Genomic DNA, 21,605 nt, shown 5'->3' with positions numbered 1-21,605 from the left:
TGTGAAATGGTATGGTGGGGGACAAACGTTGAGAAACACTGTCCCAGAACCCATTGAGATGGGATGTTCCTCCCGATGGGTTGCTTTCATGGCCAGTTGGAAGAGGGTGTATCAAGACCCCTGCCCTTAACTTGGAGCTGACCTTAAGGATGGGGACCAGCTGGTAGACCTCAACTCAGGCCCACCAACCAAGAGCTCCCCTGAAACAGATGGTTGAGCTGAAGGAACCAGCCTCGTGAACGCCCAGAATCTCATGTTCGCATGTGGTTCTGTGACTCTGTGTTGACACCAGGTCAATGGGCTGTGTCAGAAGGCCAGATGCAAGGGAGGGCACCAGAATGAGGTCCCTTGTTATCTGGTGTGCTCCCTGGGGCATTTGGTGGGCTGCTGTGAGATACAGGAAGCTGGACTAGATGGGCCTATGGCCTGATCCAGTGGGGCTCTTCTTAACTACAATTCCCAGGAAGCTTTGCAGGTCTCTTGTTATCTAGTGTGCTCTCTGGGGCATTTGGTGGGCCGCTGTGAGATACAGGAAGCTGGACTAGATGGGCCTTTGGCCTGATCCAGTGGGGCTCTTATGTTCCTATGTGCCTGGATAACAATTTTGGGTGCGGCATGGCAGTAACTAAAGCTTGCTCTTCCGCGCTGCAGCCTCCAGTCTTCAGGCCCAAGCTTTGCCGACACTTGTGCCCGGCAGCTGCGCAATCCATTTCCCCTTGGAAATCTGGGCACAGAGCCTTCTGGGGTGGACGCCCACCAGGACTCTCTGCAAAGATTGGGCACCAGGAATGGTGGCTGAGGTGCAGAACGGTAGAGATTTGCCACTGCCATGCCCGAGATTGTTATGCAGGTGCAACACAAGCTGTATTGTGGGGGCCTTTGGTCTGGACTGTATCTTCTTCTTCTAGCCGTATTCAGTCGGGTCCGATCCTATGGACTACGTGGTGCCAACGTTTTTGGTCATGGACCATTTCTTTCAGTATATTCTGATTAATAATAATGCCTTGATGGTGTCCAGCCATCTTGTCCTGGACTATATACAAGACTTCATACCTGCTCTGGCCTGCGTTGGTGCAACTTGACTTCTCAGAGCTCTCCAGGGTACTATAATGCTGTCCAGCCTCGACTTGGGGGCAGCGGCTTGAGTGACAGGAAGAGAGAACGCTCAAAGGGAGGCGTGTATAGTTGACTTTTTGTGGTGTGGTCTTAGCGGAGCAGCACGATGGAAAGGTGTGTGTTGCATACCCAGCTTCTCACATCACTGCATCCTGAAATCTAGCTGCCAAGGAGGAAGTGAAGGCCTCCTGATATGCTAGTTTTCTATGTTCAGGGAAGACGCATGTGGAGGAGTCACAGACACATGGCACAACTTCAGTCCACCCCAGAGAGAACGAATGAAGCTCAAGCCCTGTCCACAGTCCATCCTGCTCTTTTGATCCCCACTGAATTTGTCCAACTGTCTCCTTACTGACCCAGAGAAAAGCAGAAAGGATGTGGGTTTCAGCGGCCATGACAGTGACTCTTCTGAAAACAAAGCACCTCTCACTCTCTGACTTCTGTCCTAGAAATAGCAGGCTGTGCTTGATCTATTCCTGGCTTTGTTCTGCTCCTGACAAGGGGGGTTTGTCCAGGGAGCTGTTTTGTTTCTTGCGAGGATGAGATTTCTGCAGCCGGCAAAACAAAGAGCTCTGATTGTGGCCAGGCGGAGCTGAGAGCCACCTAGCCCCAAACGACAGGCTGAGGGGTGAGTTGAGCTAGGGATGGAAGCTCACATCCCATGCCCAGTCTAGAATGCTTGTGCCAAAATTTCACGGCCGTGCCTGTGTTCCTTGTCCGTCACGGATCCGCTCGGTTTAGCCAAGGAAGATAGATTTGATGCAACGGTGGAGATCACAAGCTTAAGAACATAAGAAGAGCCCTGCTGGATCAGGCCAAAGGTCCATCTAGTCCAGCTTCCTGTATCTCATAGCGGCCCACCACATGCCCCAGGGAGCATAAGAACCGAAGAACGTAAGAAGAGCCCCACTGGATCAGGCCAAAGGCCCATCTAGTTCAGCTTCCTGTATCTCACAGTGGCCCACCAAATGCCCCAGGTGGGACATAAGACAACACACAAATGCCCCAGGGAGCACACGAGCTTTGTTCTATCTGGCCCAGGCCCCGTTTACATGATCTAAAGGGATTAGTCCCCTGGCCACAGTGATGTAGGACGGGTTCCAAGGGGCTTCTGGGAAAGAAAAAAAATGGTGCACGGTGACTACTGTCATCACGGAACATTGTTCTGTAGGAATTATAGGAAATAAAAATGGCAACCGTAACCATACGCGGAATGTGGCTGCCGTGGCAAAACTGACAATGGTTGACTGAAGACGGTGAACCCAAGAGGGCAGTTTTGCTGCCACGTTAACCCCTCCTCCAAAACTTGAGTTTAGCACAGAGGCATCTGTGCCACAGGCAGGGAGACATGGTGGGCAGACCGGGTCCATCTCTGCCTTGGCATCTGCTGTTGGGGCTGCAAGTTGCCATCCCCTCAAGGTGTGGTGCCCAGGGAAATTTACCCACCGGCCCCCCCTTAGTTATGCCACTAGTTTAACATTAGGCTAAAACTTCTCCTGTTGGGGAAGATAGCTGCATGTGGCAGGAATCCGGGAGGTGCCTTTTGATACGTGTGGGTAGGACAAGCACCTTGGCAAAGCCGGTGTTCATGAAAGCTGCATTGAGACGCCGGGCATGGAAAGAGGTGGCTGCTTGTCTCCCATGAGCGCCATGCTGTGGGCGGCCTGGGTGGGGCTTCCTGCCTTGGGTTTTAATGAGTGGCTCCCAGTTGGGTTTGTTTAATGTCGGGTTTGGGGGGTGCGCATGTCTGTGTGTTTTTTTCTTCCTTGGCTACCTTTGCTTTGCTCGGTTATTTCTGGCAGGGAAGGGGGGGTGAGGCCAAACCTTTTGTGGGTGTCTTGGTGCGTCAATAACTGTAATTACGTGTTCGTGGGCTCGGCCATCTGTAATTTTGCAGCCAGCCACCCCCACCTTGGTCTCCCTGGGCTCCAGAGGGTGGTCTATGCTGGCTTGCAGAAGAGCTCTTCAGGAAAAGGTCCCAGGGAAGGACGTTCTCCGATGGTTTTCGGGCAGAAAGTTCACTACCTGAGCGTTGCTGCAGGCTACTGCTGCAGACCTTAGCGCGAAAATGGGTTTGTTTGTCTGCCCCCCTCCCACCCCCTAGATCCCTGCAACTTTCCATTATTAAGCGAGGTGGGAGAAGGCCGGACAAGCTGGCGATTCTTTCAGACGCTCTCTCTTCTCTCTCTCTCTCTCTCTCTCTACAGAAGCTCAGTCTCCTCGCCAAGCCAGCTGATGTTTGCATTCCACAGGGTGGAGATGTGAAAAAAAGAAAGAAAAGTAAATCAATCCCACATACTCTTGGAAATGTACTGAAAACAGGGGGGGTTTAGCAGGCAAACATGCAGCTAGCAAGTTGGGGGACAGCTCTGGGAGGGGCGATTTGGGGAATTGGAGGGGCGGGCAGGTCCGTTGAGGGGAGGGCCCTCACGCAAGGCTTGAACCTCCGCTTTGTGGGGGTCCGCCTTCAGTTGCAAGAACTTGGAGTCTCCGGGCTGGGACAGCTTGCCTTGAGGTGGCAGAGAACCACTTGCAGAGGGGAGATCGGAGGGGCCTGTTTCTATAGGGCGGACTATAGGGCAGTTTCTCTTGATCCCCACAAGATGACTCGTGATGGCCTAAGCAGGGGGATCGCATCAGCATGCTCTAAGGGAGGGGTCCCAAACCCATTGCATACTGTGGGCCGAATAGCTTTCACGGAGCCTGCTGAGGGCTGGCAGTGACCTCATGAAGCAGGAAGTGATGTCATGAAGCAAGCGATGACCAGAAATATGTGCTTTTTTTTTCCTCGCCTAGGAACTCATTAGCTGCAAATGACAGAAGAGAAGACATGCACATCTGGATCACAGTTTCATGAGAGAGCCCTGGTCTCACGCGGGCCGCCCTTTCAGCAGTGCCACCTCTGCCAAGGTGAAGCTTTGCCGCTCAGCTCTGATGCCTTGGCAGAAGCAACGCCGCTTGCAGGGTTGGCCCCGTGCGATAATTCAGCTCTCCCAGCAAAGCCCTTTCAGCAGTACTTCTTCTGCACGCTTTCATGCGTGACGGTCTTGATGTGGTCAAGCTCTCGATGAGACTAATTTCGTTTTCTAAGGAAGTTTTCGTCAGCCTCAGAAGAACATAAGAGCCCCGCTGGATCAGGCCAAAGGGCCATCTAGTCCAGCTTCCTGCTTCACACAGTGGCCCACCACATGCCAGACCATGTGGTCTGGGAGCGCACAAGACAACAAGCGCACAAGGGAGCGCACAAGACAACACGATACCTGCATCCTGGTGTCCTCCCTTGCATCTGGCATTCTGGGGTAGCCTTCTAAAACCTGGAGGCTGCGTATACCTGTCACAGCTTGTCACCTGTGATGGACTTTTCTTCTAGAAATTGGCCCAATCCTCTTTGAAAGGCATCTCGGGCCAGATTCCATCAGCACACCCAGTGGCAAGGAGTTCCACAGACCAATGACACGCCGGGTAAAGAAATATTTTGTTCTGACACTCAGTTGCAGTGAACGCGGCCTGGTTCTGGTACTGTGTGAGAGATAAAAGAACATCCCTGTATCCACTTCTATCCACGTGACATATATGAGGAGGGCCACAATTTCTCTGACGGTCGAAGGCGTCCCCCTAGAGCAGCGGTTCTCAAACTCTCTGGGAGAGTTTGAGAGTCACTAAGTTCTTGCGTGGGTGGGAAGGAGGAAGCAGCAGCACGATCGCCTCCACATCTACTTTCACTGCTGTGGGGAGCCCTGCTGGAGGTCACGCTGGGCTCCCCGCACCCCCGGGAGCGGCACGATCTTGGGAATTGCGCTGCTGCCTCCTCCTTGCCTCCAGGCTGCCCCTGCCCCTTAAGGGGGCACGGGCCACGGCCCGCAGTTTGAAAAGCCCTGCCCTAGAGTCCTGAGCCTCCAGTGTTACTTGCGCATGAAATTCTATATGCATTTTGAATTTTTTTTTTTTTAATGCTTTGCAGCCAGAGAAGGCCCCTTGATCTGAATATTGGAACTTATCCCAAAAATTCCTTGGCATGGCCTGGCGCAGTGGAAAAAAAATATCTTGAAAAGCTCTAATGTGCAGTGGGATGTAACCGGCTGCCGATCCCGGAGGCCAAACAAACAAACAGAGATGCCTCGGGGAGATAAAATGGCAGGGTTTGGTAAATAAGGCCGAGGAAACAAAGCAAGGAGACAAAAGGTTTGGTCTGGCTGCCTTTAAAACCACAAGTAACAGAAGGTGCCCCAGACTTGTTTACCAGGGATGGCTTATTTCCTAGTTCCTACTCAGTTACGTTCTCTGTTTTGGCCCAGACATGTTTAAATGATATCATCCATCCATCCATCCATCCATCCATCCATCCATCCATCCATCCATCCATCCATCCATCCATCCATCTATCTATCTATCTATCTATCTATCTATCTATCTATCTATCTATCTATCTATCTATCTATCTATCTATCTATCTATCTATCTATTTCCCTCCCTCCCTCCCTCCTTCTCATCTATCTATCTATCTATCTATCTATCTATCTATCTATCTATCTATCTATCTATCTATCTATCTATCTATCTAAAGTAATTTATATCCCACCTTTCCCATGTCAAGCTTTAAACAAGTCCAAAGTTTAGCAACGGGTAAAATCATCAAATAAGGCAGTGTTTCTCAAACTAGGTGGGTCACAGGGGGTCCCCATACATTTCAAAATTTTATTTTTAATATATTAGACTTGATGCTCCCATGGGATGTGACTGCATTCGGGGAAATGTTACAGACCTGTACTTTTGACAAGCTACTATGTATATTCTTTTAATAATGATAGTAGATGGGACTCAGTCCTGGGTAAGAGCGGGTAGGATCGCAGCCTAGGGTTGTTAAAAATTTTCCTGCTTGATGGAAAGCAGACTTGATCGTCACTTCCGGTCACGATATCACTTCTGGTGGGTCCTGACAGATTCTCATTCTAAAAAGTGGGTCCCAGTGCTAAATGTTTGAGAACCACTGGAATAAGGCATTAAAAAACATTAAATTTTCACATTACTTTATGGAACGTAACAAAAACAGTATTTAAAAAAAAACTTAACAATTAAAGTTTGTTTTGGAGACAGGTATTATTAGAGGCATAGAGGACAAATATCTTTTAGCAGCAAGATGAGCTCTCGCTGAAAAGCCATGAGAACGGGAGCTGTTCTCAATTCCCCTAGGAGGGAATGCTACAGTTGTGGGGCTACCATAGAGAAGGCCTGCCCCCGAGCTGCCACCCTTCTATCTTGGGACAAAGGTGGCAATTGCAGAAGAGCCCCCTCACAAGACCTAAGAAGGTGGGCTGGAATGTATGGAGGGAGGTGGTCTTTCAGATAGCCTGGACCCAGATCATCGAGGGCCTTTAGGGTGAGAACTCGCACCTTGAACTGGGGCCGGAAGCGAATGGGCAGCCAGTGTAGCTGTTGAATCAGTCGTCCAGCCGAGTTATAACACCGGCCCCTGTAACTACTCGAGCTACCACATTCTGCACTAATTTCAGTTTCCGAACTGTCTAAGAGGGTAGCCCCACACAGAGCGCATTGCAGTAGTCCAGCCTTGAGGTTACTAGAGCATGGGACGCCGTAGCCAGGTCCAAACGGCTCAGGTATGGTCTCAGTTGGACCACCAGCCTAAGCTGGGTGAACGCACTTCTAGTGACTGCTGTCACCTGGTTCTCCTAGCGAGAGCTGAGATTCCAGGAGAACCCCGAAGCTGCGCGTCTGTTCCGGTAAGGGGGTACAACCCAGTTCAGAGAGGGTGGATGATTCAGTGCCTGCATTGAGGATCTCTTGACCAGGAGAACCTCTGTCTTTTCAGGATTTAGTTTCAGCTTATTGGCTTTCATCCAGCCCCTAATGGCATCCAGACAACACCCCAGGACTTCCCCTGCTTCCTCAGAGCAGGATGGCAAGGAGAGATAGAGTTGGGTGTCATCCTCATAGTGTTGGCACCCCACTCTAAATTCCTCAATGAGCTCCCCCAGCAGTTTCATGGACATGTTAAAAAGCATGGGGGATAGGATAGACCCCTGAGGCAGCCCATACTGGAAGGGCCAGGATGCCAAACAGGTGTCTCCCAGGATCACCCTCTGGGCTATGTTAGACAGGAAGGAGTAGAACCATTGCAGAAAAGTGCCCGCAAGCCCCATTTTGGCCAGTGGGTGGGCAGGCAGAGAGTGGGAGGTGGAGCTGGGACCTGGCAGTTATGCTGGATCCCAACCCCATTCTCCGAGCAGCACAGAGCCGCTCCTTGGTTGGCAACCTTCAGTCTCGAAAGACTATGGTATAAGCCTACAGCACCAGGTATTCCCAGGTGGTCTCCCATCCAAGTACTAACCAGGCCTGACCCTGCTTAGCTTCCGAGATCATGGTATAAGCCTACAGCACCCGGTATTCCCAGGCAGTCTCCCATCCAAGTACTAACCAGGCCTGACCCTGCTTAGCTTCCGAGATCAGACGAGATCAGGCATGTGCAGGGTAACAGTTGCTTCTTACTCCTCAGACTTGTGTCACCTCCTGATCCATTGCGGCTGTGGTGGCTTACCCAGGGGTAAGGGGAAGAGTTTCCCCTATCCTCTAGCTGAGCCTGTTCTGGCCCCAATCTTGCGCTGGATACAGCACAGGCCTCCTAGACTTGCACCCTTGATGACATTTTAGTTATAAGTTTCTAGTCCTCGTGCTGCAAATATTGATGTGCTCATATCAGAACCGTCAATATTTCTGGCCCTATCCTGATGCTGAGAGATGCTGGCAACATCCTTTCTCATAGAGGACGTGACTCCCCTGCCCTGACTGGTCTGTTCTCTTCAACCAGCACAGCGAAAACTTCTTGCCCCACTAAAGGTTTGTTCGTTCAAGGGGACCTCTTGCTGTGAGGTCACTTCCTGGCCATGACTGTCATGCCATATGATTGACTTTAAAGTAGCATTTTTAAAAAAATCTATACAGCTTCTTTCATGCCCGTCTTTTCTTTTTTTTTTTTTCACATCCCACCAGGAGAGAAGAATGTTTCCTTCACTGTTTGGTGTCTAAATATTGATTTGTGCCATCAAAGGAACAGAAAGATGAGCTTTGATCTCTCGTTTCCAATCTAAATATCAGCCAATACGTAGGCCACTCGGATCCTTTTAGGGCAGTGGTTCTCAAACTGTGGGTCTGGACCCGCCGACGGGTTGCAGCCTGATTTTGGGGGGGTTGCCAAAGAGTGATGGAAAGATCAGATAACTCATTTCCTTAAGCCCTGAGGCTATTGAAAATTCAGAGACTGTGGCTGCTAATTACCCTGCCAAGAGCTCAGCTCCTGCAGTTTGCAAGGTAGCTGCTAACTGCCTTGCGAGGAGCTGAGCCCCTGCGGTTTGTAAGCATGTGTAAATATGGAGAGATAAAGTTTGAGGGTGTCTTTTCCTGGTTATTATTACTCATAAATAAATTAATAAAACATTAAGGGGCAGTGCACGCTGGAGATGTGTACCCTGCTGAAGGCAGCAGGAGGAGGGTGAAAATGGGAGCGGGGAATGGGCAGATCAGTCCCAGAAGGGGGTGGGATCGGTGGTACCAATCTTATCCCCCATCTCAGGCCTGATTCACTGACACACGCAAGGCAGAATTGCGCCAGCGATATCACTGGTGCAGGCCTGAGTGACCCCCATAGTGGCTGCCGGGGCTTGTCCTGGGGCAAGGGGACAAATGTCCCCTTAGGTCACGGAGACCTCTGGCGGCTGAAATCCCCCCACAGGATGCAATGGAAGCCAGCCTGGTGCTGCTGCATCTGTGTGGGGGAAACTTAAGTAGGACTGGGCTGTAAACAAGATAAGTAATCCTAGCTGGCGATCACTTCCTAGCAGTGCTTCGTTAATTATCTCTGTAATTTGATTAGAAAAACACAGCTGAGATGAAGAGTACCAGAGAGAAGGGCTGCTTTCCTGAGAGCTCTGACCTTGGAGATTATTAACAGTATTTATGTTAATGGGAGGGAGATGGAAGGGAGACTTGGAGCAGAGGGAAGGGGCAGCTCCTTGCTGGCCACTGTGAGCTGCACATGTACTCAGTGGTGCTCTAGGTTGTGGAGGGACTTTTTGATCTCTCAGGAGGCTGGGAGGAGGGCCAGCCAGTTCATGGGGGTAAGTGGTGGCCTTGACTAAGTCTTGCTTCACCCCCTCCCCAGGGCTATAAGGCTATAACTTGGTGTTAAGCAGTGGTCACCCACGTCCGCCACTCCTATTCCATCTGTGGGGAAGTGGCTGCTCCCAGATTCACCATTGTGAAATTGTGGAGGAGAGGTGAGTGGTGGGCTAGAGTGTCTCCTTGGAGCCTCTCTAGCTCAGCTGTCTCCTCTCCTCTCCCCCACACTTCCCCTCTTGCCTGTCCTCTTGAACCACAGGGTGCCAAGGAGAAGAACGGAGTGCGGTTTTCAGGCCTCCTTAAACACAGGCTTGGCACCTGTGGATTTGAATAATCGCGAATTGAAAAATTGTTTCAAAAATTCACATTTTCGGCCATTGCCCAGGGCTCGCTCACCTCGTTCTCCATGTGCCCACCTCGCAACGCCATTAATGCCAACGTAAGCCATTTCCATGTGCTAATATATATGTGTTATTTGCGCAAATGTATGCTATTTGGAGCATGTTAGGTGCACAGATTTATGCCATTTCTGTCAATTTTCGCATATTAATGTCATTTTCTAGCTGGGACTTGACCATCCGCAGGGTTTGTAATCCGTACGGGAACCCACGGATACGGAGGGCCCACTGCGTTGCTGCTGAGCTGGGGATTGGCACCTGGGGGGCAAGTGACTGTTGCATCAAGCATGGTTTAGGCATGCAAGCGACTATCGGCAAATCGTGGGTTCAGACTAAGTGAAGCAAAGGCCTTTTATAGCTTCTGGTATCTGAACGCCGGCCACACGAATCACAGGGTGACAGTTTGATAGCCACAAGGTGGGCCCTTTGGAGCTCCAGTTTGGGAAGGTTTATTTTGAACATTTCCAGCATGGATTCCCCCCCTTCCCTTGAGAAGAAAAGCTCTTTAATCCCCTGTTACCCTGCACATGCCCGATCTCGTCTGATCTCGGAAGCTAAGCAAGGTCAGGCCTGGTTAGTACTTGGATGGGAGACCGCCTGGGGTTACCGCGTTCTGTAGGCTTATACCATGATCTCGGAAGCTAAGCAGGGTCAGGCCTGGTTAGTACTTGGATGGGAGACCGCCTGGGAATACCGGGCGCTGTAGGCTTCTACCATGATCTCGGAAGCTCAGCAGGGTCAGGCCTGGTTAGTACTTGGATGGGAGACCGCCTGGGAATACCGGGCGCTGTAGGCTTATACCATGATCTCGGAAGCTAAGCAGGGTCGGGCCTGGTTAGTACTTGGATGGGAGACCGCCTGGGAATACCGGGCACTGTAGGCTTATACCATGATCTCGGAAGTCGGGCCTGGTTAGTACTTGGATGGGAGACCGCCTGGGAATACCAGGCGCTGTAGGCTTATACCATGATCTCGGAAGCTAAGCAGGGCCAGGCCTGGTTAGTACTTGGATGGGAGACCGCCTGGGAATACCGGGTGCTGTAGGCTTATACCATGATCTCGGAAGCTAAGCAGGTTCAGGCCTGGTTAGTACTTGGATGGGAGACCACCTGGGAATACCAGGCGCTGTAGGCTTATACCATGATCTCGGAAGCTAAGCAGGGTCAGGCCTGGTTAGTACTTGGATGGGAGACCGCCTGGGAATACCGGGCACTGTAGGCTTCTACCATGATCTCGGAAGCTCAGCAGGGTCAGGCCTGGTTAGTACTTGGATGGGAGACCGCCTGGGATTACCAGGTGCTGTAGGCTTATACCATAGTCTTTCAAGACTGAAGGTTGCCAACCAACTAATCCCCCAAAAGTATGTGTACTTTTAAAAAGGAACCAAAAGATATACCCGAATTTCCAGCCTTGTTCACATTTTCATATTTATTCCTTCAAAATATTTATACCACACAATCCTCTGTCTTATTTAAGGGCCCATCAGGGCAGCTAATGACCAATACAGGAAATAGATTGAAACGATCACTGCAAATCCCAAAGCAGACCATTAATACGCACAGCAAAAGAGTGGTGGCCTGGAAGATCCAGGTTCAAAAATCCTTGCTTAGCCCCAAAGCTTCCTGGGTGACCTTGGGTCAGTCCCTCTTGGCCTCACCTACCTCACAGGGTTGTTGTCAGGGCTACCCTGAGCTCCTTGGAGGGAGGGAGGCATAAAAATGTGAATAAACAAATGCAAAAATGAGGAAGGAAAAACCAAGGCAGCAAACAGGAAAATATCAGATTTAAGAATTTGAAATTGGAGATGGGAGTGCAAACAAAAACTAAAATCAACAGAGGATAATTGAAGGTGATATACGAGTTTCGTAAATGTGGGTTTGTTGTACTTCTAGAAGGCAGTAGCAATTGAGCCAGTCTCATCTCTTGGGGTTCTTTATGCCTGTGATCTTGAGGGCTAGAAACTTAGAACCAATTTACATGTTGCCAAAACGAGCAAATGCCACAGCTCTCAGTTTGATTGGTTGGAATCCCAGTGAGCAGGCAATTGATTAAAACTTATATAGTTACGTGACGAAGATTTCTCTAAATGTGAGGCAAAGGCCCAATAAGAACTCAGGAGGAGGAGAAAAGAGTGGGCCACATTAAGAATCAGCTGGAGTGAGTGTTTCTCAAACTGTGGGTCGGGACCTGCTAGGTGGGTCGCAACCCAAATTCAGGTGGGTCCCCATTCATTTCTATATTTTATTTTCAATGCGTTAGACTTGATGCTACCGTGGTACGTGACTGCATTTGGGGAAATGTTACAGACCTGTAGTTTTAACAAGCTACTATGTATATTCTTTTAACAATGATAGTCAATGGGACTTACTCCTGGGTAAGACTGCAGCCTAGGATTGTGAAAAATGTTCCTGCTTGATGATGTCACTTCCGGTCATGACATCACATCCGGTGGGTCCTGACAGATTCTCATTTTAAAACTTGGGTCCCGGGGCTAAATGTGTGAGAACCACTGCGCTGGAGTGGTTCTGGATTCCCCTGTCAACCTATGGTACTGAACTGGTGTCATGTGGGTGTTGCAATGGGATCTGTGGGCCGCTTTTCCTTGGCCAGCTGGCCAGTGGTGGACCCGTCTTGGCAGAGGTGACCAAAGAACAGTGGACCTCAGTGTTCTGGGAAAGAATGTCAAGCATTTGGGCATCAAACAGCAGTGGAAGTTCAAACGTGTCGCCGCTGGGAAAATGGGGTGCATGATTTCTCAAAAGGCTGTCCAAGGTGTGTTTTTTTTTTTTTTGGAGGGGGGAGAGCGTCAAGAGGGAGGAAGAACCAGGGTAGCAAACACCAGCTGCTCTCTCTGACCCGTACTGGATGATGGTATGGAACTTCCTCTCCTGGTGAAACGTTACTCCACAGTGCTGATTGTATACAGTGGGCCCTCCTTATCGGGGGGAGGGGGGAGACGAGACGGAAGACGACGATGACTTGTCATTCCCGGATCTGAGCATCTGTGAATGTCAAGCTTATGCCCAGAGGACCTTAGAAAGCCTCCTGGATGTGACTGAGAGCCCGTTTGGGTCAGTGGCTTCTGGCACCATACAGAAGGTGTTCTGAGACATGGGAGACTGCATCCTCCCTGTGCATCAAAACACCTCCAGTACGCGGCTGGTAGTTGCTGGAGCAAACCAGAAATTGCTTCTGGTGTGGTACCCCCTGTGGGTTTTGGTAGCTGCAGAAGGTCCTAGAATTGATCCTCTATAGCAGTGGTTCTCAAACATTTTAGCTTCAGGACCCACTTTTTTAGCATGATGATATGTTGGGACCCGCCGCATGTGATGCTATTAACCTGGAAGTGATGTCACGGCTGGAAGTGACATCACCAAGCAGGGGAATTTTTTAGCACCCCCCCATACAACAAAATCAAATCAAATTAAGTAAATTAAAAGTTTACAATAAGTTAAAAAAATTAATTTAAAATAAAGAAGAACCCTCCTAACCCTTAATTAAATTAAATTAAATTAAATTTATTTAAATTAAATTAAAATTTAATTTAAATTAATTTAATTAATTTTAATTAATTAATTAATTTAATTAATTTAAAATAAAGAAGAACCCAAGCAGCTGCTGATTTGATTTTAAAAGTTCTCCAAACATCCCAAAGGCTACAATCCTATCCACACTTACCGGGGAGTAAGCCCCACTGACTATCGCTGTTAAAAGTATACCCATAGTAGCTTGTTAAAAGTATAGATTGGTAATATTTCCAAATTCGGGCACATACCGTGGCAGCATCAAGTCTAATATATTAACAAAATAAAATACCTATTTAAATGAATGGGGACCCACCAAATGCGTCCTGACCCACAGTTTGAGAAACACTGCCCTATGGATACTTTTCTCCCTGAAAGTCATCCAAGTTCATTTTACAGCTCATAGGAAACCAGGAATTTCAGGAGGGAAAAAAATAGACTCCCTGGGAAGGTGTTGAGTCCTTTAGAAATCATGATTAGGCGCCCCGACTCGCTCTCTATCTTGGCTGTGAGCCCAACATCAGCTCGTCCAAGGTAGGCCAGAGGCTCTGTTCCAGAATGTTCTGTTGACAGCTGTGATGTGGGGGGGGGGGAATCCAGTTAGGGACTACAGTTTGCCCAGAGTAGCCCTAACTCCACAGCATTTAACTTCCTTTCTCAGATGGACCCCTGGCAAAGGTCAATTTCTGGTTATTTGGGAGCCTTAACTGTCAGGGTCAGCCCATCTGTGAGGTCAACGTCAGACAGAGGACTGGTAAGGGGTTGCTCTTCTCTGTCCACTCTTCTTCCCCTGGGGGCTGGGGATAAGAATAGGCTAAGAGGCGACTAAACAGCCACCGGGTAGATGGGACTCGTCAGCCTGGGAAGGCAGCTCATCTGAGAGAAGGAAAACTCTGAACCCAAACCTCCACTGCCTTGTGGCTACATCCAGTTATGGAAAAGGCTTCAGGAGTCAACCTCGAGGCAAAATCCGGAGCCGGAGACCCTGAGGCAGTTCATGGCTGAACACAGTCACGTTCTGGCAACTCCTGCGACGCCGCTAGAACCTACCGTATTGGCCTCTGCCTTCTCATTGGACCGTTTCAGCGACGTGGAGAGGGGGGATTTGCTGCATGGGTAACAGCCTATCCTCCATACCTACTTTACCCAGGCTTCGCGCACTGGAGAGGACACTCTGTTCCAGGGCCACCATTCAGAGCGTGGCGCCGTGGTCTTCCGAGACCGAAGGATGCCAACTACTACTTCTTGCCTCTACTGCTCCTTCTTCTTAGGGGGTGGAAGGAGTGGGGAAAGGGGGGCAGAGAGTAAGTGTGGAGGGGAGAGCAGAGGCTGGCACATCAACAGGGAAGCGGGACAGCATTTGGGATGCTACCTCCATCATCAGGGCACCTTGGGCCACCCCTGATGCGACTTAAGTCCACGTAAGTGTGTGGCTTTACTCCGTTTCTTGACCTGCTATGCCTGGCGACGTACGATGAAAACTGCATTTTTGAGAAGGCCATTTTTAATAGTTCCTTTTATTTAGCAGCAGGATCAAGCCCATTTTGGTGGTCATCCATGGCTTGCTCATTGCACCCTTAAGCGCTGTATTTATTTGGAAACAAAGGCCAGTCATTTAATCCCAGTTATTCACAATACATTTTCCGTGACTGTTGACTGACAGTCCAATCCTATGCATGTCTGCTCAGAAGCAAGTCCCATTAGCGTCAATGGGGCTTACTCCCAGGAAAGTGTGGATAGGATTGGGCTGTTAGTGACAGCCTCCTTCTTGTACGTTTCTGTTGGGTCTGAGGAAGTTGTCCTGTCTTTGAAGCCCTACAGATAGCAAAGAAGGCCAGCTATGGCCCTGAAACAGATGCAGTCAGAGGTTGATACCTGGTACCTACTCACTGCACTGCTACAACCCTGATATATGATATTGAAATATCTTCATTCTATCCAAAGTTATAGCCAAGAAAAACTGCGGGGGTGGGTGTAGTGACTTTGCGGAAGATATTACCCTGCACATGCCCGATCTCGGAAGCTGAGCAGGGTCAGGCCTGGTTAGTGCTTGGATGGGAGACCACCTGGGAGTACCGGGTGCTGTAGGCTTATACCATGATCTCGGAAGCTAAGCAGGGTCAGGCCTGGTTAGTACTTGGATGGGAGACCGTCTGGGAATACCGGGTGCTGTAGGCTTATACCATGATCTCGGAAGCTAAGCAGGGTCAGGCCTGGTTAGTACTTGGATGGGAGACCGCCTGGGAATACCGGGTGCTGTAGGCTTATACCATGATCTCGGAAGCTAAGCAGGGTCAGGCCTGGTTAGTACTTGGATGGGAGACCGTCTGGGAATACCGGGTGCTGTAGGCTTATACCATGATCTCGGAAGCTAAGCAGGGTCAGGCCTGGTTAGTACTTGGATGGGAGACCGCCTGGGAATACCGGGTGCTGTAGGCTTCTAGCATGATCTTGGAAGCTAAGCAGGGTCAGGCCTGGTTAGTACTTGGATGGGAGACCGCCTGGGAATACCGGGTGCTGTAGGCTTATACCATGATCTCGGAAGCTAAGCAGGGTCAGGCCTGGTTAGTACTTGGATGGGAGACCGTCTGGGAATACCAGGTGCTGTAGGCTTATACCATGGTCTCGGAAGCTAAGCAGGGTCAGGCCTGGTTAGTACTTGGATGGGAGACCGCCTGGGAATACCGGGTGCTGTAGACTTCTAGCATGATCTTGGAAGCTAAGCAGGGTCAGGCCTGGTTAGTACTTGGATGGGAGACCGCCTGGGAATACTGGGTGCTGTAGGCTTATACCATAGTCTTTTGAGACTGAAGGTTGCCAACCATTTACCAAGGAGGTAGGGTGTGGTGTCCACAGTGCCCCTTGCTCTAAGTAAATGCAGGGTTAAAGCCCAGGTGGTAGCTGGAGGTGTGCTGCACAGCTGCAGCCACTAGAGGCTAAAGTGGACCTGGGAGCAAAAGAACAGCCCCACTGGATCAGGCATAGGCCCATCTAGTCCAGCTTCCTGTATCTCACAGCAGCCCACCAAATGCCCCAGGGAGCACACCAGATAACAAGAGACCTCATCCTGGTGCCCTCCCTTGCATCTGGGAGCATATAAACAGCACCTGGAGGAACTAGTGGGGTGGGTTGTAGGAGGAGTGTATGTTGGAGGAGGCGAGACCTGGCCAACCCACCCACCCTGGACTGTGACTTGGCTCTGGATTCTGACTGATTGGACTGGCTTACCTGGAAATTGACCTTGGACTGTGACTCGGCATATTGAATTTAGACTCTGAATTGGCAACTTTTGTTGATTGGACTGGGAACTGACTCTGTCTTTTGCTTGCTGCACTGGTGAGTAAAACCAGGGAAGCTAATCAGCCTTAAGTGGGCACGAGGCCCTGTGGGGAGGAGCTGTGACGGAAGAGTGGGGCAGTGGTGCATCACCATACCCATCTCCTGGGGTGTATACTGAAGATGTGCAAGACCCCCACAAGGAGTTGGGGTGTGGGGTCAACAGTAGCCCCTTGCTCTGACAGGTCTGGGAAGCATGGGGTTAAAACCCAAACCTTGGCTTGCCAGGAGTGTAGCCCGCAGCTGCAACCTAGCAGGGGCAATGAGGGCCTTGAGGGGAGAGAATCCTTGCCAGGTGGTGAGGATGACTGAGAGAGCAGAAGCAAGGAGGTGGGAGGAAAGAGGATGGATGTAGGCTGGTGTGTGGCTGCCATGCCCAGGAGCTGCTGAGAGCTAAGGGGTTTGGCTGGGGCAGGTGGGGCAGGGAGCAGTGGTGTCACCAGGGGCTGTGGCACCTGGTGTGGGAGGCCAGTGCGTCACTCCCATGAGAGACCTCCTCCCATGCAGTGGGGCAGTGACCTGGTTGGTGGGCATAGTGATCTACCATTGCTCTGCCCTGCTGGTTTCTTGGCTATATGTGTTCCAGGGGGGGCAGAGGGTGGGCGGAGAGTGGTCCCAGGGGTGGGCAGTTGGGGAGTGAGAGGCACAGCTGGGACCCAGCAGCGATGCTGGACCCTAGCCCTCGTTCCCAAGCAGTGTGGAGTAGCTGCAAGCGCTCTCCTTTGACTTATGGTGGCACAAGTCCGAGGAGACCCATTGGGGCTGCAGTGGCTTGCCTGGGAGTAAGGGGAAGTGTGTCCCCCTACCTCCGGCTGAGCAAATTGGGCCCCTATCATGCACTGGATACAGTGCAGGCCTCCTGCGCTCCCTGGGCTATGTCAGAATGCCAGATGCAAGGGAGGGCACCAGGATGAGGTCTCTTGTTTTGTGTGCTCCCTGGGGCATTTGGTGGGCTGTTGTGAGATGCAGGAAGCTGGACTAGATGGGCCTTTGGCCAGATCCAGTGGGGCTGTTCTTATGTTCTTAACTACAATTCCCAGGAAGCCTTGCAGGTCTCTTGTTGTCTGGTGTGCTCCCTGGGGCATTTGGTGGGCCGCTGGGAGATACAGGAAGCTGGACCAGATGGGCCTATGGCCTGATCCAGTGGGGCTGTTCTTGTGTTCAGCTGACAAGGGAGGGCACCAGGATGAGGTCTCTTGTTGTCTTGTTTGCTCCCTGGGGCATTTGGTGGGCCGCTGTGAGATACAGGAAGCTGGACTAGATGGGCCTATGGCCTGATCCAGTGGGACTGTTCTTAGGTTCAGCTGACAAGGGAGGGCACCAGGATGAGGTCTCTTGTTATCTGGTGTGCTCCCTGGGGCATTTGGTGGGCCGCTGTGAGATACAGGAAGCTGGACCAGATGGGCCTAGGCCTGATCCAGTGGGGCTGTTCTTATGTTCTTAACTACAATTCCCAGGAAGCCTTGCAGGTCTCTTGTTGTCTGGTGTGCCCCCTGGGGCATTTGGTGGGCTGCTGTGAGATACAGGAAGCTGGACTAGATGGGCCTGTGGCCTGATCCAGTGGGGCTGTTCTTGTGTTCTTATGTTCAGCTGACAAGGGAGGGCACCAGGATGAGGTCTCTTGTTGTCTTGTTTGCTCCCTGGGGCATTTGGTGGGCCGCTGTGAGATACAGGAAGCTGGACTAGATGGGCCTATGGCCTGATCCAGTGGGGCTGCTCTTATGTTCTTATGCGCTCTTGATTTTTTTAAAAGGTATGACGTGAAATGTAGGTCTTCAGAGGCCCCTTGTAATGGGAGACCCGAGGCTATGGCTTTCGGAGCCTGCGCATAAATCTGGCCCTGTCCACAGCCAGCCAGCTGAGAGAAAACTGCGAATCCAGAATGAAAGAATAGTTATTTTATTCCAGCTGGAATTTCACCTCCTACGAATGGTGCTCAGCCTCTTGGATCTTCTGGGTTTCCCCTTTCGGCAACTCTGAAATAGTTTTGGGGGAGGGTATGTACCCATATGGGTGTGTACCCGTATGCAAACCTATGTTTGCATAGCCCTAATACATTTTTATAGATGCCCTCTGTTGCCCTGCATGGACGGTGGCCGGTTTGAAGCCTCAAGCAACCTGTGCCAGCCTCGAAGCCTCGCCCAAGAGGTCATGAAAAGCGTCTTTAGACCAAAGCGGCACCCTGCCCCTTTCGTGGTCTGAGCGCCCACCACAATCCTTTCCTGAGCTGCAGCCTATACAAATGCCCATTCCTTGCTCTGCCCAATTAGATCAAACCGTGTCTGTGTCACGGTCACTTGGTGTTTTTTTTTGGGGGGGGGGTGGGTTTCAGGTACAGCTGCTCCAAAGCTTACATTTCCATGTGCGATGAACTAGTCGCCGCCTTCTTGAGAATGCCAAGTTCAGAGCCCAAAGTAGGTTGTTGCCAGTTTTATAATTCCCATTTAATTTCTCAGTCTTTCCAGTTATCAGTTACTGCAAGCATCTCCCGCAGCTTGCCACCAGCCTAAGACTAATCCAGTTCACATTTTCCTGCGAGTAGGGCCAATGAACGCAATGAGACTTAAGAACATCAGAAGGGCCCTGCAGGATCAGGCCAAAGGCCCGTTCAGTCCAGCTTCCTGTATCTCGCAGGGGCTCACCAAATGCCTCAGGGAGCACACAAGACAACAAGAGACCTACACCCTGTTGCCACTTCCTTGTATCTGGCATTCAGAGGTAGCCTACTTCTGATTTGTACATATCCATCATGGCTTGTAACCTGTGATGGATTTTTCCACCAATCCCCTTTTGAAAGGCCTCTAGGCCAGGTACAATCACCACATCCAGTGGCAAGGAGTTCCACAGACTGGGTAAAAGCAAGCCCTGGCCTATAACTAGTTTCAGATGGCTCAGAAACCTGGGGAGGGGAGGGGACCCCTCCCTGAACACAGACTTGTCTTGGAATTCCTTCTGGTTCTTCCTGGGTTTCAGTAGAAGGAGGGCAACTTGGCACCTGTGGATTAAATTGGGCTGTGGCACCGTAGCGAAGATTGTGGAGCTGCGTTGTGAAGTTGGAAAAAGGAAAAGAAATTCCTTCCCCTCCCTGTACGGTACAGGGATTTGACAGGAAGGGAGGGAAAGGGGCTCCCCCACCCCCGAATATGGAATTCTAAGCCTCAAAGAACTCAGTTAGGCCTCCGCCCTTTGCTTTTTAAAAGGCACTTGCTCATCTGGAGATGGCCAAGGAAAGCTCTCAACGATCCACTTCATTAGGGGTTTTTATGCAGCTGGCCTGTGGAACCCTCTGCCACCAGATGAGGTCACGGTGTTGCTCTGTAGGCTTTGCTGAGGCAGCTGGTGGGCTACTGTGGCAAACAGATTGCTGCATTAGTTGTGCCTTGGGACTGATCCACCAGGGTTTTTACGTTCTTGTGTCAGGCTCAGCACAAAGTGCTGTGTATATGAACCATAAGTTCTTGGCAGAGCCACTCGAGAGCTGTATGCATTCAACCCCTGGTAGGTCAGTCTGAGACCCTGGGGAGCGGCTGCCAGCCAGTGCCAAGCGCAACAGACTCGGGTTCAAACTCAGTAGGCAGTAGCTTCATATGCAATCCAGATGTAGGACTGATTTTGAAGCGAGGCCACACTGGGTGGTTTCATGGTAACTGGGATACCAAATATATTTTGGAAAGGCGATGATAAAACTCGACACGTGATGATGGGGTGGTTAGAATAAAACATTCCTCTCCCCACCCCCCCTCAGCTGCAAGAAGTTTCCCTGGCTTGATTCCCATGGGCCTGCACATGTGGCATGAATGTTCTGTAGTCCTTGTTCAACCTTCCTCCATGTATCCCTTCCTCTTTGGGATTCCACAGTTAGACCATGAGAAGAGCCATGCTAAATCAAGCCCAAGTCACATGGCCATCTAGGCCCACCCACCCCGCATATTGGCCCACTAAACAGGGCACAACGCCTAATCCTAAACGCCTAATCCTAAACGCCTAAGGGGCGGCGGCAAGAAATAGGGCCTTCTCAGTAGTGGCACCAACGCTATGGAACTCCCTTCCCCTTGACAAGAATGGCTCCCTCTCTTGAGACTTTTCGGCGAGGCCTGGAGACCCTTCTGTTTAAACAAGCCTTCTGAGCTCATGGCCTTTTTAACATCTTTTTTAACATCTTTTCTACATCTTTTAGTATCTTTTACAGGCCCGATTCCTTGATGATCTGCTGCTTTATGCTTCTTTTACCGGACTTTTTATCTGATTACTGTTTTTATGATATCTGTTAATATGTTGATGCTTTTATTTGCTTTCTAATATTATATTTTAATCTGCTTTTAACCTGTTGTAAGCCGCCCTCGGTCCCTTTGGGGAGAAGGGCCGGGTATAAATAAAGTTATTATTATTAATCCTTTTTCTCTGTGGTTGGCACCCAGAGGCACACTGGTAGCGCATAAAACCTCATGACCAGTAGCCAGTGACAGATCAATCCTTCCCAAAACCCAATGCCTTTAAAAAAAAAAAAAACCCTTTGCTGTCCCTGAATCCAGTGGCACTGAGTTCCACAAGTGAATCCCACATGGGTGGAAAAGGATCTCCTTTTGCCTCTCCTGAACCGTATACCCCGGTTCTACTATGATGAAAGAGGGAGGGAGCATGTCTCTCTTGTCAGTTTTCTCTCCCGTCCAGTTGTCTTGGGAAAAGGTTCTGGCCTCTTCCCGACACGGTTTGTGGCACTGCCTAAGCTTTCATAGCAGTGCACGGACCCTGCCCTCTGGAGGCCGGACCACTCGCTCATTAGCTCCATCCTTTGCTGAAACCAGACACCCGTTTTGCCAGTGCCAACACACACACAGAGTCCCCGCAGCTATTTAAAAACGACCAGGTTAGCCTTGTGAGGGACACCTCTTTTTGGGATCTCTGTCCCCCCCCCCCCGCCCCACACCTCCTCCTTCTCCTGCACCTCCCCAAACACCCCAATTCATCTTCCTCCATGGACTGAAAAATCCATGAAAGCTTCCCTTTCATGGACTACCTGGGATGGGCCAAGAGCTACTGACCACCTGAACTGCGCAAGCAACATCTGGATTTTCTAGGGTCCTGCATCTGTCCCCGTTTC

General features: G+C 50.5%; 1 protein-coding gene and 1 pseudogene across 1 annotated transcript in view; both read right to left on the bottom strand.

Moving 5' to 3' along the window:
• Positions 1-21,605, bottom strand: part of NOTCH1 (notch receptor 1) — a 787,535-nt gene that overhangs the window by 306,963 nt on the left and 458,967 nt on the right. The gene's annotated exons all lie outside the window — the stretch shown is intronic.
• On the bottom strand, positions 7,501-7,620 carry LOC136635760 (5S ribosomal RNA; annotated as a pseudogene).

This window comes from Tiliqua scincoides, chromosome 16 (genome assembly GCF_035046505.1).
Source record: "Tiliqua scincoides isolate rTilSci1 chromosome 16, rTilSci1.hap2, whole genome shotgun sequence".
In the NCBI taxonomy this organism is placed as follows: domain Eukaryota; kingdom Metazoa; phylum Chordata; class Lepidosauria; order Squamata; family Scincidae; genus Tiliqua; species Tiliqua scincoides.
The sequence above is the reverse complement of the archived record's forward strand: the minus strand, read 5'-3'. Positions and strand labels throughout refer to the sequence as shown.